General features: G+C 38.3%; 1 long non-coding RNA gene across 1 annotated transcript; it reads right to left on the bottom strand.

The window, feature by feature from the left end:
- Positions 1-5110: 5110 nt before the first annotated feature.
- On the bottom strand, positions 5111-14387 carry LOC148049231 (uncharacterized). Its single transcript, XR_015695398.1, has 3 exons — positions 14323-14387; positions 7670-7791; positions 5111-5247 (listed from the first exon to the last, which is right to left on the bottom strand). It is a non-coding gene; the product is annotated as an uncharacterized LOC148049231 (long non-coding RNA).
- Between the last annotated feature and the right edge of the window lie 714 nt (positions 14388-15101).

Below are 15101 nucleotides of genomic sequence, written 5' to 3'. Positions count from 1 at the left end.
AACCAGCAGAGATGCCAAAGGAGGGTCTTGTTCAGACTTTCTGGAATGAATTCCAGCTTGTCACTCCTGATGAAGTGGACAAGGCCATGGGAGCGATGAGTGCCTCCACCTGTTTACTGGATCCATGCCCCTCCTGGCTGGTTTCGACCAGCAGGGAGGTAACACGAGGCTGGCTCCAGAGAATTACGAACACTTCCTTGCAGGAGGGATCTTTTCCACAACCTTTGAAGGAGGCAGTGGTGAGACGCCTCCTCAAGAAGCCTTCTCTGGACCCAGCTATTTTTAAAAACTATCACCCAGTCTCCAACCTCCCTTTTTTAGGGAAGGTTGTTGAGAAGGTGGTGGCCCTCCAACTCCAACGGTCCTTGGATGAAGCAGATTATCTAGACCCTTTTCAGTCTGGTTTCAGGCTTGGTTACTGCACTGAAACCGCTTTGGTCGCACTGACCGATGATCTCTGGTGGGCCAGGGATAGAGGGCATTCCTCTATCCTTGTGCTCCTTGACCTCTCACCGGCCTTTGATACCATCGACCATGGTATCCTTCTGCAATGGCTGGAAGAGGTGGGACTGGGAGGCACCATTTTACGGTGGTTCTCCTCTTACCTTTCCAACAGGTCGCAGTCGGTGTTGGTCGGAGGACAGAGGTCGACTCCTAGGACCCTCAATTATGGGGTGCTGCAGGGGTCAGTCTTGTCCCCCCTCCTATTTAATATCTACATGAAGCCACTGGGTGAGATCATTCGCCGGCACGGGATTAAATACCACCAGTACGCGGACGACACTCAGTTGTATCTGTCCACCCTGTGCCAACTCAGTGTAGTGGTGGAAGTGATGTGCCAGTGCCTGGAAGCTGTTAGGGTCTGGATGGGAGCAAACAAACTCGCACTCAATCCTGACAAGACCGAATGGCTGTGGATGTTGCCCCCCAAGGACAGTCCAGCTAGTCCATCCTTAAGTGTGGGAGGAGAAAATTTGCTCCCCTCAGAGAGGGTCTGCAACTTGGGGGTCCTCCTGGATCCGCAGCTGACTTTGGAACATCACCTGTCAGCTGTGACCAGGGGGGCCTTTGCCCAGGTTTGCCTGGTGCGCCAGTTGCGACCCTATTTGGACCGGTGGGCACTTCAAACAGTCACTCACGCCCTCGTCACCTCAAGACGGGATTACTGTAATGCACTCTACTTGGGGCTGCCCCTGAAAAGTGTTCGGAGACTACAATTAGTCCAGAATGCAGCTGCACGAGCGATATTGGGTGTACAAAGGTACACCTATACTACACCTATACTACACCTATCCTCTGCGAGCTGCACTGGCTCCCATTGGTCTCCAAGCAGGATTCAAGGTGCTGGTTATCACCTTTAAAGCCCTACATGGCCTAGGACCCGGATACCTACGAGACCGTCTCCTGCCGCATACCTCCCTAAGACCAATAAGATCGCACAGGATGGGCCTTCTCTGGGTGCCTTCAGCTGGACAATGCCGGCTGGCGACACCTCAGAGCAGGGCCTTCTCTGTTGCCACTCTGGCCCTATGGAATGACCCTACCCACTCTCATGGCCTTTCATAAAGCTATTAAAACCTGGCTTTTCTGACAGGCCTGGGGCTGTTGACTTCTTGATTGAGGTCCAGCCCCCCTTTGATTGGGTGCATGTTGTGTTTTCTTCTTAATCTTGTTGTATCTTATTGTTTTAATCCTTTTTAACATTTTTCATTTCTGTAAGCCGCCCGGAGTCCTCTGGGATTGGGCAGCCTATAAATTCAATAAATGAAATGAAATGAAATATTCAAATCGGAGTCACGCTGAGTCCCATTCAGAGGGTGGAAGGACGCTGTGCTTTTTTGTTTTGTTTTACCTATGTTCTCACAACCATGCAAAGGTGGGTTTTGTGCTACAAGGATCTTTCTATCTTTCTTTCCCTGTCTGCGGTTCCGATTGCAGTTGCTTCGGATTAAAGCACCGTTTCTCATTCCTTGCAAAACTGGGGAAATGGCAGGGCTGCCTCCCTCCCCTCTTTCCTTGCAGCACCCTCAGTTGCAAAATGTTCCCCTGATTTGGTTTATAAGTTCGCAGCAGTGCGATCCAACAAATAGGAAAGTTTTAATAAGATCTACTGACTTTATTTGGTCTCTGCTGCCCCCATCCCCACCCCCTTAGCCCTTGGGTTTTGTTCCCTCCCAAGGAGAGAGTGGGAAGGAGAGGAAGGAAGGAGGGAGGGGGGAAGGAAAAGAAGAAGGGGGAGAAGATGGAAGGAGAAAAGATGGAAGGAAGGAGAAAGAATAGAAGGAAGAAGGAGGAAGGAGAAGGAGGAAGATGAAAGAAGAAAGGAAGGAAGAAAAAGAAGAAGGGAGGGAGAAAAGAGGGAAGGAGGTAAGAAGAGAAGGGGAAGAGAGGGAAAGAGCAGAAAGACAAAGAGAATGAAGTTGATAGGCAAGAGGAAGGAGGAAGGAAGGAAGGAAGAAAAAGGGAGAGAGAGGAAAGAAGAAAAGATGGAACTAGAAAGGAAAGAAGAGAGGGAGGAAAGGGGAAGACAGGGAAAGAGCAGAAAGACAGAGAAGGTGAAAGTAGATAGGTAGAAGGAAGGAAGAAGGAAGAAATAGGAAGGAGGGAAGGTGAAAGGATGGAAGAAGGAAGGAACAGAAGCGAAGGGGAAAAGAGAGATGGAAAGAGCAGAAAGACAGAGAAGGTAGATAGGCAAAAGAAAGGAAGCTGAAAGAATGGAAGGAGGAAGGAAGAGAAAAGGAGGAAGGGAGTGAGTGAGGAAAGAGAGGATGGAAAGAGAAAGGAAGGAAGAGAGGGAAAGAGCGGAAGACAGATAAGGTGAAGGTAGATAAGCAAGAGGAATGAAGGAAGGAAGAAGTGAGATGTCTCGAGGAGGGGGAAAACGTTTAGTGACCAAAGTTACAATGGCATTGAAAAAAGTGACTGATGACCATTTTTCACACTTAGCAACTGTTGCGACCATTTTTCACACTTAGCGACCGTTGCAGCATCCTCATGGTCATGTGATCAAAATTTTGTTTGGCAACAGATTTGTATTTCTGATGGTTTCAGTGTCCTGGGGTCATTAATTGCCTTTTGTGAGCTTTTGACAAAATATAAATTTTTTAATCAATTTCATTTTTTCATTTTTTTCATTTTAATTTTATTTGTATGCCGCCCTTTTCCCTGAAAGGGACTCAGGGCGGCTCACAACTCAAAGGGAGGGAAAACAACAAACAGAGTTACAAAAAATATAGAAACCATACATAGTTTAAAAAAAATAAATGGTGTCCCTCTTTACCAATCTGAAAATCTGGTCACCTTATTCATTGAGGAACACTGCTCTGCTCACTTCTATATGTGCCTAGCCTGGGGCTTGGTGGCTATGCTTCATCATCTGACTACTCCAGCTGCACAGGAAATGTCTGTGACTGATCAGCTTCAATTGAATCCTGGCTTACTGATTCCTGAGACCGGCAGTTCGAAAGCACAGGCTTAGCTGGAACAACATTTTCAGATTCAGACTCTGAATCATGGCACATCTCTGAGCTTCATTGTTTGCTTTCAGGCATTTTGTTACCAACTAGATAACAACATCAGTGCCAATAAGTGTGGGATTTTTTTGTTTATAAAGAATAGCTTGCCCTGTCAGAGTTGGTGGGGCTATGGTTTTATCCTTGATTAGGATATTGTTTTCTGCTTGACTATTTGTCTGGTGATAATCGCTGCTTATCTGGGTGTTGGCTACTAGAGAGGATGTGTTCTGGATTTTTTGTTTCCTTCTTAGCTTTTAATAGTCTCTTTTGAATTATGTGTAGAGGTGGTTTATCTCTGTTGATGACTAATTTGTCTGAATAACAAAATTCTAGGAATCTCATACATAGTCTTGCACTCTATGTTATAAATGACTCCTTTTTTCTTCTTGGATTATTCTATCTTTTTGTTTATTTAAGACATTTAAGAAGATTTTAGTTGGTTGCTACAGTGAGGCCATGTGGTTGTAATAGTTGACAATAGTCTGTAATAGTCTGTTGATAGTTTACGAGATGTTTTTGATGTGTGGTAATCTATAAATTAACAGAGTTGAAAGGGACCTTGTAGGTCATCTAGTCCAACCCCCCCTCCCAAACAGGAGACCCTACACCATTTTTGACAAATAGCAGTCCAATCTCTTCTTGAAAGCCTCCAGTGATGAAACTCCCACAACCTCCGAAGGCAAGCTGTTCCATTGCTTGATTATTCTCACTGTCAGAAAATTTCTCCTTATTTCTAGGTTGAATCTCTCCTTGATTAGTTGCCATACATTATTCCTTGTCGGGCCTTCAGCTTGACTTCTTCCTCTCTGTGACAGCCCCTGACATATTGGAACACTGCTATCATGTCCTTGTCCTTGTCTTCACTAAACTAGCCATGCCCAGTTCCTCTAACCATTCTTCATATGTTGTAGTGTCCAGTCACCTAATCATCCGGATTGCTCTTCTCTGCACTTTTTTAATGTTATCCTTTTTCATAGCTTGCATTGGTTGGACTGAGTAGTATAGCACTTTTTGATAATGTTGCATGTGTTCATTGGAAAATGCCGTATAAGTGATCTGTTTCCCTTTTTTCTGGTGTTCTAGGTTACCGCGGTGCATTTATTCAGTGTCCTTTGTTCAATATCTTTAGTGTTCAGTGTCTTTTAGTTATTTTTATTCATTTATCAAATTTAGATGCCACCTATCTAACTCTGAGTGACCCTATGCTGTCAGAAATAATCACTTCTGAGTGTACTGACATTTTCTTCCCGTTAACTATTCATGAACCTACAAGGTGTTATTAGCTTCTTTCCGTATTTCTTGTTTTTGTATGTCAGAATTTTATGATGGGACATTAAATTCCTGAAAAGTTTATAAAAATAAAGTAGAACTAGGATCTGTTTCTTGCTGCCATTGTTTCTGCTTTTTCTATCTACAGAAAGTGGTTCAAACTTACATAGAGTAACCTTCCTGCCACTGACTTCAAAACACTGAGAATGTCAAGTCAATCAGAGCACCCCATATCTGATCAAGAGGAGAGGTTCCCAAGCCTGCTCTGTTTTCACAATCAGCTCTAGCTACTGAGTCACTAAATAGCATGTCAACAAGTTAGCATTCTCCCACTCAATTTATTAAAATGACAGAGAAGTAGTAGCTCAACAGCAGGAGCAGTGAGTGAGGAAATTGTTCCTTCCCCCAAGTTTTACAAAACTCCAGGGCCCCTGATGAAAAAGACAATGTGCCAATTCTTCTCCTGTGGAAACAAAACGGAGCCAGAAATAAATAAGCTGAACTGTCAAATGAAGATGATTCAGGCATGGAACTAGTCAGGAAAAGCTTAAAATGTAGGTGTGAAACAGCCCTAATATGACTATAAATACTCTTTGCAAGCTTGGGTACAAAGATTGTTATAATTGGGACACTGAAAAAGATTTACCTTGAATTTACACATTATCCTAAGTTGTGGTTTGGGTAAATAAGGTTAGTGGAATAAACTATGATTAAATTGGTTCATGTATTCTAAGCAGCAAAAGGTCAGCAACTGAGTTAACACAACATACTAAGTGTGAAAACCAAACAACCATATTGTGGGATTAGAGTAATGTGTGAACTAGGTCTTGAAATAAATTTAATAAAATCCACCAATCACTCATATAGTTTTGAAAACTAATTTTAAAATATACCTTTTAAATTTCTCTTGGAACCTTCTCATTAAGCAAACCAAGCAACTTAACTGCTATTGGTTTAAGGTAACAAACAATTTCATTTTTCTGCTCTACTGTAAGTCTAGGGTGTGTTCCATGTGATATTTCATAAATGAATCTGCATATTAATACTTCTAAATGTGACACATAGACCTCCATAATAAACCACAATGGCCAAAACTGGTGAAATATGTCCTAAAGTTGCTTTTCAAAAGGCAACTGGACATTTTTTTTTGTTGAAAATGTTTTGCTTCTCATCCAAGAAGCTTCTTCAGTTCATGAAGAAGGTTAAATATGTCATCCGTGATGTTACAAATCTAGGCCTTTAATATTTGCACCACGACACAAGTACTAAGTCATGTGGTTTGAGATACCACATAGCAATGTGGGTTTTTTTTTAAATCATTCTCTCTCCCACAGTAACTAAATGTGTTATATAGTTGATTTAGTATATGTCTTCGTGCAATATTTTTTGTGGGAATAGTATTTAGCATGTATAGATTGTATTTCCTTTCTTTGTGTGCCTTAATATAATTAAAATATGTGGAAACCTCCATGTGAAGAATACTAATGTAGTTTCTTCTCTAATTAAATATTCAAGTTCACAAATATTCATATTCAATGAATGTTGCCTTTCCTATCCCTACAACATATCATTGGTAATTATTGGCAAGGCACTATCATAGCAATAGCACTTAGACTTATATACTACTTCATAGTGCTTCACAGAGTCAGCATCTTGTCCCCAACAATCTGGGTCCTCATTTTACTGACCTCAGAAGGATGGAAGGCTGAGGCAACTTTGAGCCAGTCAGGATCAAAATGGCTGCCTGCAGCCAGTCTGCAATACAGCATTCTAACCACTGAACCTTACATGCACAGTGTAAGAACATCTGAAACAATAAGTACATTGACTCAAAGGAAATTGACATAAAGATAACAACTCTAACTGCCATTACTGCAGTGTGTATTAGGTTACTTTCCCCACAAGGCTGAAAGATCTGTGGAAGGTAGATAAGCACCTGGTATCTCTGGGCAGGTATGGAGTTCACTATTCATCCTTTTCCTTAGCACCCTTGTTTTTTTATTCCTGACCTATTGCTCAAAGTCCCAACCTCTTTAAACCGCGTTGAATGCAGATTCTGCTAGTTGTTGCTCCTGCTACCCTGTTTCCCTGAAAATAAGGTCTCCCTGGATAATAAGCCCAATTGGGCTTTTGAGTGTATGCACTAAAATAAGCCATCCTCCGAAAATAAGACTTCCCCTGAAAATATTGCAACACAGCAGCAGCCATAAGATGACAATGCTCATCATCTCCTGCACCTCAAAAATAATAAGATCTCCCCCAAAATAAGGCCAAGCACTTATTTCAGGGGTTAAAAGAATATAGGACCCTGTCTTATTTTTGGGAAAACATGGTATCTGCCATTTTTGTCAGGTTAGTTTACAATACAATGGTGATCATTACGATCATGGGTCATGACCTTAATAAATCATGTCAATTTTATATCCTTGTTTGCAAAAAGATACTTTTAAAAATCACCATGATTGTTAGGTAAATAAGTGGTTGTTAAGCAAACTCATTGTTTGCTATGGGTCATTTTTGCCAAAAACAAGAAATAAAGACCATTTTTAGCAAAAATGTTGTATCATGGACATGTGACCTTGGGATGCTACAAGTGGACATAAAAAAAAATTCTGGCTGATTGCCAGGTGCTTAAAATGGCAGGGCAGCCACTTCAGAACTGAATCATATGAAAATTTTGGGAGGGGTTTTGTAACTTCAAATGGTCACTAAGTATCCAGTTATAAGTCTAATAGAATCAGTCAATTTTCTGTCAGCACTCGTAATGGAGATAGCTCTATACTAGCTTTGTTTGTTAAACTTCATTATCATTCTTTATACGTAGCAGTCAAACTTAAGACATTGTCTTAAATGTCATATTTACATAATGCAATTAGGGAACATACCTGATCTTTTTTGAAAAAGCAGGATGTTTAGATAACTTGTGTACATAACAAGTACAACTCGGGAGAAATCCGTATTCTGGATGTTTTTGCCCACTTTGGAAGCACCACATCTTAAAATGTATCTAAAGGGAAACGAATAAAATAGTGAAGGCACACCATTAATTAAAATATTCAGATTTATTTCCCTGTGTTGTGATAAATCTATTTGTAGGACTGTATGCGGTGGATCTTACTTCTGAATAGTTATTTACACAATAGGAATGTTGATTTCTCAAATGAACAAGAATTAAGCTATCTTGAAAGCCTAGGGCTTACGGATAATAAAATAGAAAATCCGCTGATTAGATTGAGTAGACAAAATTATTGGTTTTAGTTCAGAAATAAGCAACCTTTAGGGAGCGAAGTGGCATTTTCTAGCCTCCTAACCTTCTAGGGGGCTTTGAAGGGCCTTTGGAAATGTAGAAATGCCTTGAGAAAGGGGGAACCAGATGGTTTCGCAGCCCACTTTTAAAGTGGAGTATTAAGGATAGGAAAAGAACAAGAGAGTGCCTTAGATATTATTGTGTAAGATAACATGAATAAGACACAAGGGAACATGTTTCTATCCTTGCTATTAGAACAAACGTTTCATGTTTCATTTTCTTTCTCCTTCAAAGCATTTTTCTAAGGAAGAAGGGGAAAATGATGTCATGGTTAAAATTAATTTGGTGGCCTTAGCTTAGTTCTGAAGAAGCACATGCCCACATTGCACACGAAAATCCCACAATAATTGGTTCTCTCATCATTATTCCCTACAACAGGTACCACACTTAATAGACTCTGTCAAACAAACCATCCTTTCTTACACTAGAAAAGGAAACACTCTCCTTCTAGGTTAAAACATCAACAGAAGAAATCTGATTGTATTGCCTTCACTCAAGCAATATCAATTTCACTATGAAGGCTTTATTCCTTCCTTACAGGCAGTCCCCCAAATATACACTCAGAATCATTTTAATATAACAAATGTAGTCAAACATAATATTTAACACCATATAAACAACTCTAACAGTTAACAAATATATGATCCTGGATGCTCTCTGAGTTTGGTTGTTTTTATGCAGATATTTAATTACTCAGCTAGGTAACATCTTCAGTAAATAGTGGATTGAGCACTGAAGATGTTACTTGGCTGGGCAATGAAAGTCTGCATTAAAAAAAAAACAAGTTCAGAGACTACCAAGGGCTTCACAGTTCAACCCTAAACTACATATATTCTCTTCTATCAGTACCCTTAACTAATATTGTCTTAAAGTTAGCTAAATGCTCTATATTATATACCAGCCAATTCCCTCTGTCCATAAATAGCATTCTGACTTTTAGTAATCTCATTTAGTCAGCTTCAGATTAAGTCATTTGAGAAAGAAAATTTGCATATATTTTTTAAATAAAACATTAAAGTTTTCAATCAGTCAGAAAGATGTGATCCTAAATTAAAAAATATTACCAATATATATATATATATATATATATATATATATATATATATATATATATATATATATATATATATATATATATATATATATATATATATATATATATATATATATATATATATATGCAGGAGCAAAAAGATAGCAAACTTGGTTAAGGTAGATTCCTTAAAATAAAATAAAAGTATTTCATTTCAGAACATTATCATTTGTTCTGCTTGGAAAACAGGTTCATTATAACTGGAATTAACCTATGCTTTACCTGTCTACATAACAAAAATCCAAATATCCACTGGTTTCTGTGCTCCATAAGAGGACCATCTAAGCGAATTTAAGTCAACAATTAAAATTTAATCATCCCCTGCAGTTTAGACTGTGTTCATATAGAACACAACTTTTATTTCAAAGAGAACTTGAAATCCATCACCCACATGTATGCCATTCATTCATATGGAAGCAACAGGAAGCCTTCCCAGGGATAATTGCTGTATTGACTGTAGCTCATTATGGAAAAGTTTCTATTACAGAGTTTGTATAGTCAGTACTAGGAACACTAAGGAGCTCTAGCCATGTAAATTAGGCTCTCTCTTTCAAAAGCATGAGCTCAATTTTTTTTAAAAAAAGAATATTAAATACAACTTACAGCACCAAAAATAGTGATTGTACACTGCAAAAAAGATACTTGTGGATCAGCAATTAAAGAGCCTTTAATTGAAGGTTAAAGCTTGTCAACTGGAAAGCTAACAACCCAGGTTTGAGACCTAAGTGCCATGCAACTGGATACGTCCCCGTTCCTCCCCCAGCTCCTGTCCACCTAGCAATTTAAAAGCATGCAAATATGAGTAGTAGGTATCATTTCAGGAGGAAGCATTCCATGTGTCTTTAGCTAATAGCCATGCAGGCCACTTGACCATGGAGAATTTTTTTGGATAACACATTCTCCTTCAGCCAAGAAATGGAGATAAGCATATTTGGTTTACTAAAGTTAAACTTTCTAATTCTTTATTCCACAGATCAATAAAACTAATTTCAATTTTAGTTTTTAATTCCATATAAAGTTGAATTGTTGGTTTCTGTTCAAGTGCTACATCTCTTAAAGACTAAAACTGTATCTACCTCGGGGGCTATTGCAGCATTCAGACAATTCTGGATATATGTATGAAACCATATAGGTATGAAACATGCTATAATTAAACATACTATATTGATATTAAATAATTGTAATTATTTAAATAATTATAGTATGTTTAGTTATAGCATGTTTCATACGTACATTATATATATATACACACATACACATACATACATACATACATACATACATACATACATACATACACACATACACATATATACACACAGGTATCATCATTTCATTTCTCTACTGAATTTAAGAAATGTTTGCATTAACAAGAAGATGAGAAACTAGTTCTGCTCATCTTTAGTTTAATCACTGGAATGAATCAGACTAAATGAAAGATACTATTTGTGAGAGAGCCTTCATAAACCTTTTTAATGGCAACATTTTAGACATATAAATTAAAGCCTCCTGCTGGATCTCAAACTGTGTATTTTTTTCTGTATAGGGTTTCAGTTATTTTTGTGTTTTCTGTGTACTTTAAGGGAAAAGCCATTTAATTGGCTGTCTATTTAGACGTCTCAGGTTAATCTTCTGCGTAGCTATCACACAAATTAACAGAACTTCTCCAAAGCCATCAAAGACAGCCAGATTCCACTGTACAAGAGCTCCATTTTAAATATGTTTCCTTACAAAATTTAGCAGCATTAAAATAGCGTTTCAGATTATGAGGATGGTATTAATCATTATGGGTTGAACACAGATAATTTGGTATGGAAATGCCAGAGAGTCCCTGGAGTTACTGTATTGTTCCAACACTTTTTCATAACATTTTTTCATAAATGTTATTTTGACGTTTTGACATACGTTCCATGACAAAAGTAAATAGGATGCATGTGCTTCTTTGAAGATGTGTAACATTTGACACTCCTAACTAGTTGCTAACATCCCCTTCCCATAAACAGTGATTACACAGATTGCCATCTTCAGAATTCTTCAGTGGAAACAACTTCTTAACTCCAAGATATGGCTATGAATGTTCTCTGCATTGGAATCTATGAGCTCTGTGTGCCTATTAAGACTCTGTTTCTGTAGATTACCAGAGACAGAATATTATTATAATATTTTTTTCTATTTTGCTGCAGCTGTAGAAACATATTGCCAGTTGAATTGGTTGATTTAACATCTAATGCTGCAATAGCCCCTTGCAGCAGCATCGGAAATAGCTGCAATTGATTAATGAAGGTGAATAAAGACCTATTTTAAATTTTCCCATTTGTTCATAAAATTCTGCTCCAGTACATGGGAAAGGCAAAAGACTGAATTAGCAGATTATCAGCAGAAACAGATTTGTCAGTTATTTCTCTTACTTTAGTTTAGAATATGTTGGGTGGGGTGGGGTGGGGGAGGCTATATTGTGTAGTATGCAATTTGCATCCTTGCTTTAACCTCTCCTTAACGTCCTTAAACCATATGGGTTCTTTCAATGTTATCTTCAATTCTAAACTGAACATAATTTTAATATATGATCACAAATCAAAAGAGGTAAATTTGTTCTCTGAAAGATTCATATTGTAATTCCATGTGGAAATATTTAGATCAGTACCAGTAACAACTTTCATAATAGTTTTATGTGTGATAGCTCAAGGGAAGCCCCTAATACTGTAGAACTGACCTTATTCCTGTTTCTTTCTGAATCAAATAATATCCAAAACCAGACAAACAAGGAACTTTGGAAAACAATTAAATTCATATTAAATATTGTAATCTAACTTTCAGTTTGGTATATTTAAAACTGTAGCCTTAACTATGGATGAATGTAACTTTGGAATTTAGATTGAATGCTATCTTTGTTCAGATTAATGCAGGGAGTTCTAATTAAAAGAACTTTCTTATTTAGCTCAGCATTATCTACTCCAGTGTTGACAAACCTTTCCGGCACCAAGTGCCCAAACTGGAATGTGCACCGGAAACCCGAAGACCAGCACACTGTCCAGCTGATCTTTGGGTTTCCGGCGCTCCAGCATGCACACTGAAAACTAGAAGCGCAGCTGGCGACAGAGCACGTGCCCATAGAGGTGGCTCTGCATGCCACCTTTGGTACGCATGCCATAGGTTCGCCATCACGGATCTACTCTATACTGATAGCAGGTCTTCAAGGTTTTATATAGGCTCTTTTCTCAGCCCTAGTTCTGAATCTGGGTCTTTCTTCATTAAAACGTGCAGAATATAACTGAGTAACAATGAATCCATGGTGCAACTGGGTTACAATGAATCTTTGACTTCTCCTTCATTAAAAGATAAAAGTTGTGATTACTTGAATGTGCTTTTCTCTAAGCTTTCATGAACTGCTTAAGTTGAATCTTACATAAATACATATTCTTTTACTGCCTAAATTTAACAGTTTGTTTTCATAGAAAGGGGCCAAATATACCAAGGTTGAATTATGTTTCTTATAGGCTCGATTTTATTTATTTGTTTGTTTGTTTGTTTGTTTTAAAATGGATGTAAGGAAAATGGATGTGAGAATAATGCTATAAATGTCATTCAGAACAAAAAGATTGTTCTCATTATTTTTCTTAATTCACATGTAACTTTGCTGATCAAGATGTGATATCCACAATTCCCAGAATTCCCAGTTAGCATACAGAATCTGGGTATTGACATCCTAAAGCATTTGGATGATGTTGTAATGGGATAGTCTCCAATGTTTCAGACAATTTATTACACATTTCTCATAAGGAGTTGCTCTATGACGTTCTTTTCCACTTCCCCAAATGAAAAGACGCTCTTCTGCAATACATCTGCAGTTAACGCTCACTGCTACGCAAAAACTTCACTTTCTCCCAGTAAACCTAACATTCTAAACCTAATCATAGAGTGTAAGTAAAGAATTGAGAGCACAAGGCTGCACCAATCCAGCCCTGTGGTTAACATTCTTTTAAAAAAATGTGTCATTGTTAATTTTAATTGGGTTTGGGGATATCCTATTTAATTTCTTTTTAACTTTTGTAGTATGTGTTTCTTTTAATGTTGTACGTCTCCCTGAGTCCTTGGGCAAAGGGCGGCATATAAATTGAATAAACCTCAACCTCAACATTCTCACATTCAACAGCATTAGTCCTTCAATATATGCTGGATGCAGTGCAAGTATGACAATAAGCCCACCTTTAGTGTGTACAGATCAGGGGTGGGATTCAGTTTCCTTCCCTACCGGTTCGCAAATATGAGCACATGTGCACTGCCTTCTGTGCATGCGTATTCTCATGCCTTGCGTCAGGTGGATGGGTGGAGCTTCCTGCAGCCACCGCTATCGGTTCGCCCGAACTAAAGAGAACCAGCTGAATACCACTTCTGGTACAGATATATATTTCTTTAGCAGGATTATCTTTTATTAATATGTAGGTTTTTTACAAAGCGAGCTGACTATTTATGCTGTTTCTTATACTAATGTCCAACAGGACAAGAAATCAGGTGGCATGATTTTATTTATATAAGCTTTTTGTTATTATTATACTATTACCTTTGTTTTGCTTTTGTTAACCTTTGGGGGAACTTGCCATTTTATCTTTGATAGAGAAAAGAAACTTGGAGTAAGCTTTGATTTTTATTTTATTTTATGCATTGCTCATGACATTAAGGAGACATTTGCGACAGCAAACATAACAAATGGAATTGCAACATCGGAAATAGACGATTGGAGGCTTAGAAATAATGACTTGTGAATAAAGGGAAAAAACAGGACTCTTGGGTTATTCAATTACTGGAAGAAAGCAATAAGAACCAAAATACTGCGACACCTAAAAATGGAAAAACAATAATAAAGAAAATTCGGAGAACAAAATACTCTAAGGACTCCAGAGCTCAGGCATTTGCAGATTGGGAGAGTAAAAATTAGAATGCAGAGAAAACGATAACTTTCCATCAATTTCAAAGGAGTATTTTCCTCCCACTGCGCCATAGAAAGAAATTATTTGGACTGGCCCAAATTTATTGGTGATTGTTAAGAGCCAGTCTTTCCCTTCAGCCTAATCTAAAAGATGACAAGTGAAATTTACAAATATAGAAAGTGTGGCTCTTCCACACCACCCAGCAATTACCTGAGGCAGTTCACTTAATCTGTTTCTGATTAGAACCAATCTTCTTCCTGGAGTTTCTTCCTATTGCAAAATAAAAGTAGAAAAGAGAAAACTGAGGGTTGGCTTGGGTTTAAGTGTGAAGACTTGGGTAAATCACTATTCATCAAGGAACAGAAGGACCATAAGGAAGGCACAGGGCAGCCCTTTGGAGAGAGCTCTACACCCTTGTGTCACTTAATTTGCGGGTAGCAGACAAAGAGCTTAAGATACAAACAGGTTCATCTGGAAGAAGGTAATCTTTTGAATAACTTAGCCAGGGCATCATGAACTATAAAGGTCAACATTAGCATTTTATATTGAATCTAGGAGGGGCAGGAGGAACAGGACCTGAAAACAAATCAGGTGAATAAAACGTGACTTCCCAGACTTATTTGTAGCACGTTGCTTCATATTCCTATTCCTTGTGGGGGGAAAAATCCTAGTTCTTATTTATTAATGGAATATGCTCACATGGGGGTATTTATACTTTAGCCTATAAATAGTAGCGCAAACGAGCAACACTTTGACACTAATCTCAAAGCTAGTGTGAAATGTACCTTTTAAACTCCTCTTGTTCTCTAAAAATTATTCACTGTGAGCATGTGGTTCTATTTCTGTTTGCTTTTTTTCCTATTGAAAAAAACCCATAGAAATGTACAGCATGTGTTTGTGTTAGATGGCAGCGAGAGAGACAGAGAGACAAACATTTTTTATTTTTCTCCTTACATTCAGTTTTCTGGGAAGTTAATACAATTTAATAT

The sequence above is a fragment of the Thamnophis sirtalis genome, unplaced genomic scaffold (genome assembly GCF_051295495.1).
Source record: "Thamnophis sirtalis isolate CommonGarterSnake01/CBP01778 unplaced genomic scaffold, rThaSir2_p1.2 scaffold_2, whole genome shotgun sequence".
Classification (NCBI taxonomy): domain Eukaryota; kingdom Metazoa; phylum Chordata; class Lepidosauria; order Squamata; family Natricidae; genus Thamnophis; species Thamnophis sirtalis.
This window is presented reverse-complemented; position numbering and strand designations above follow the sequence as displayed.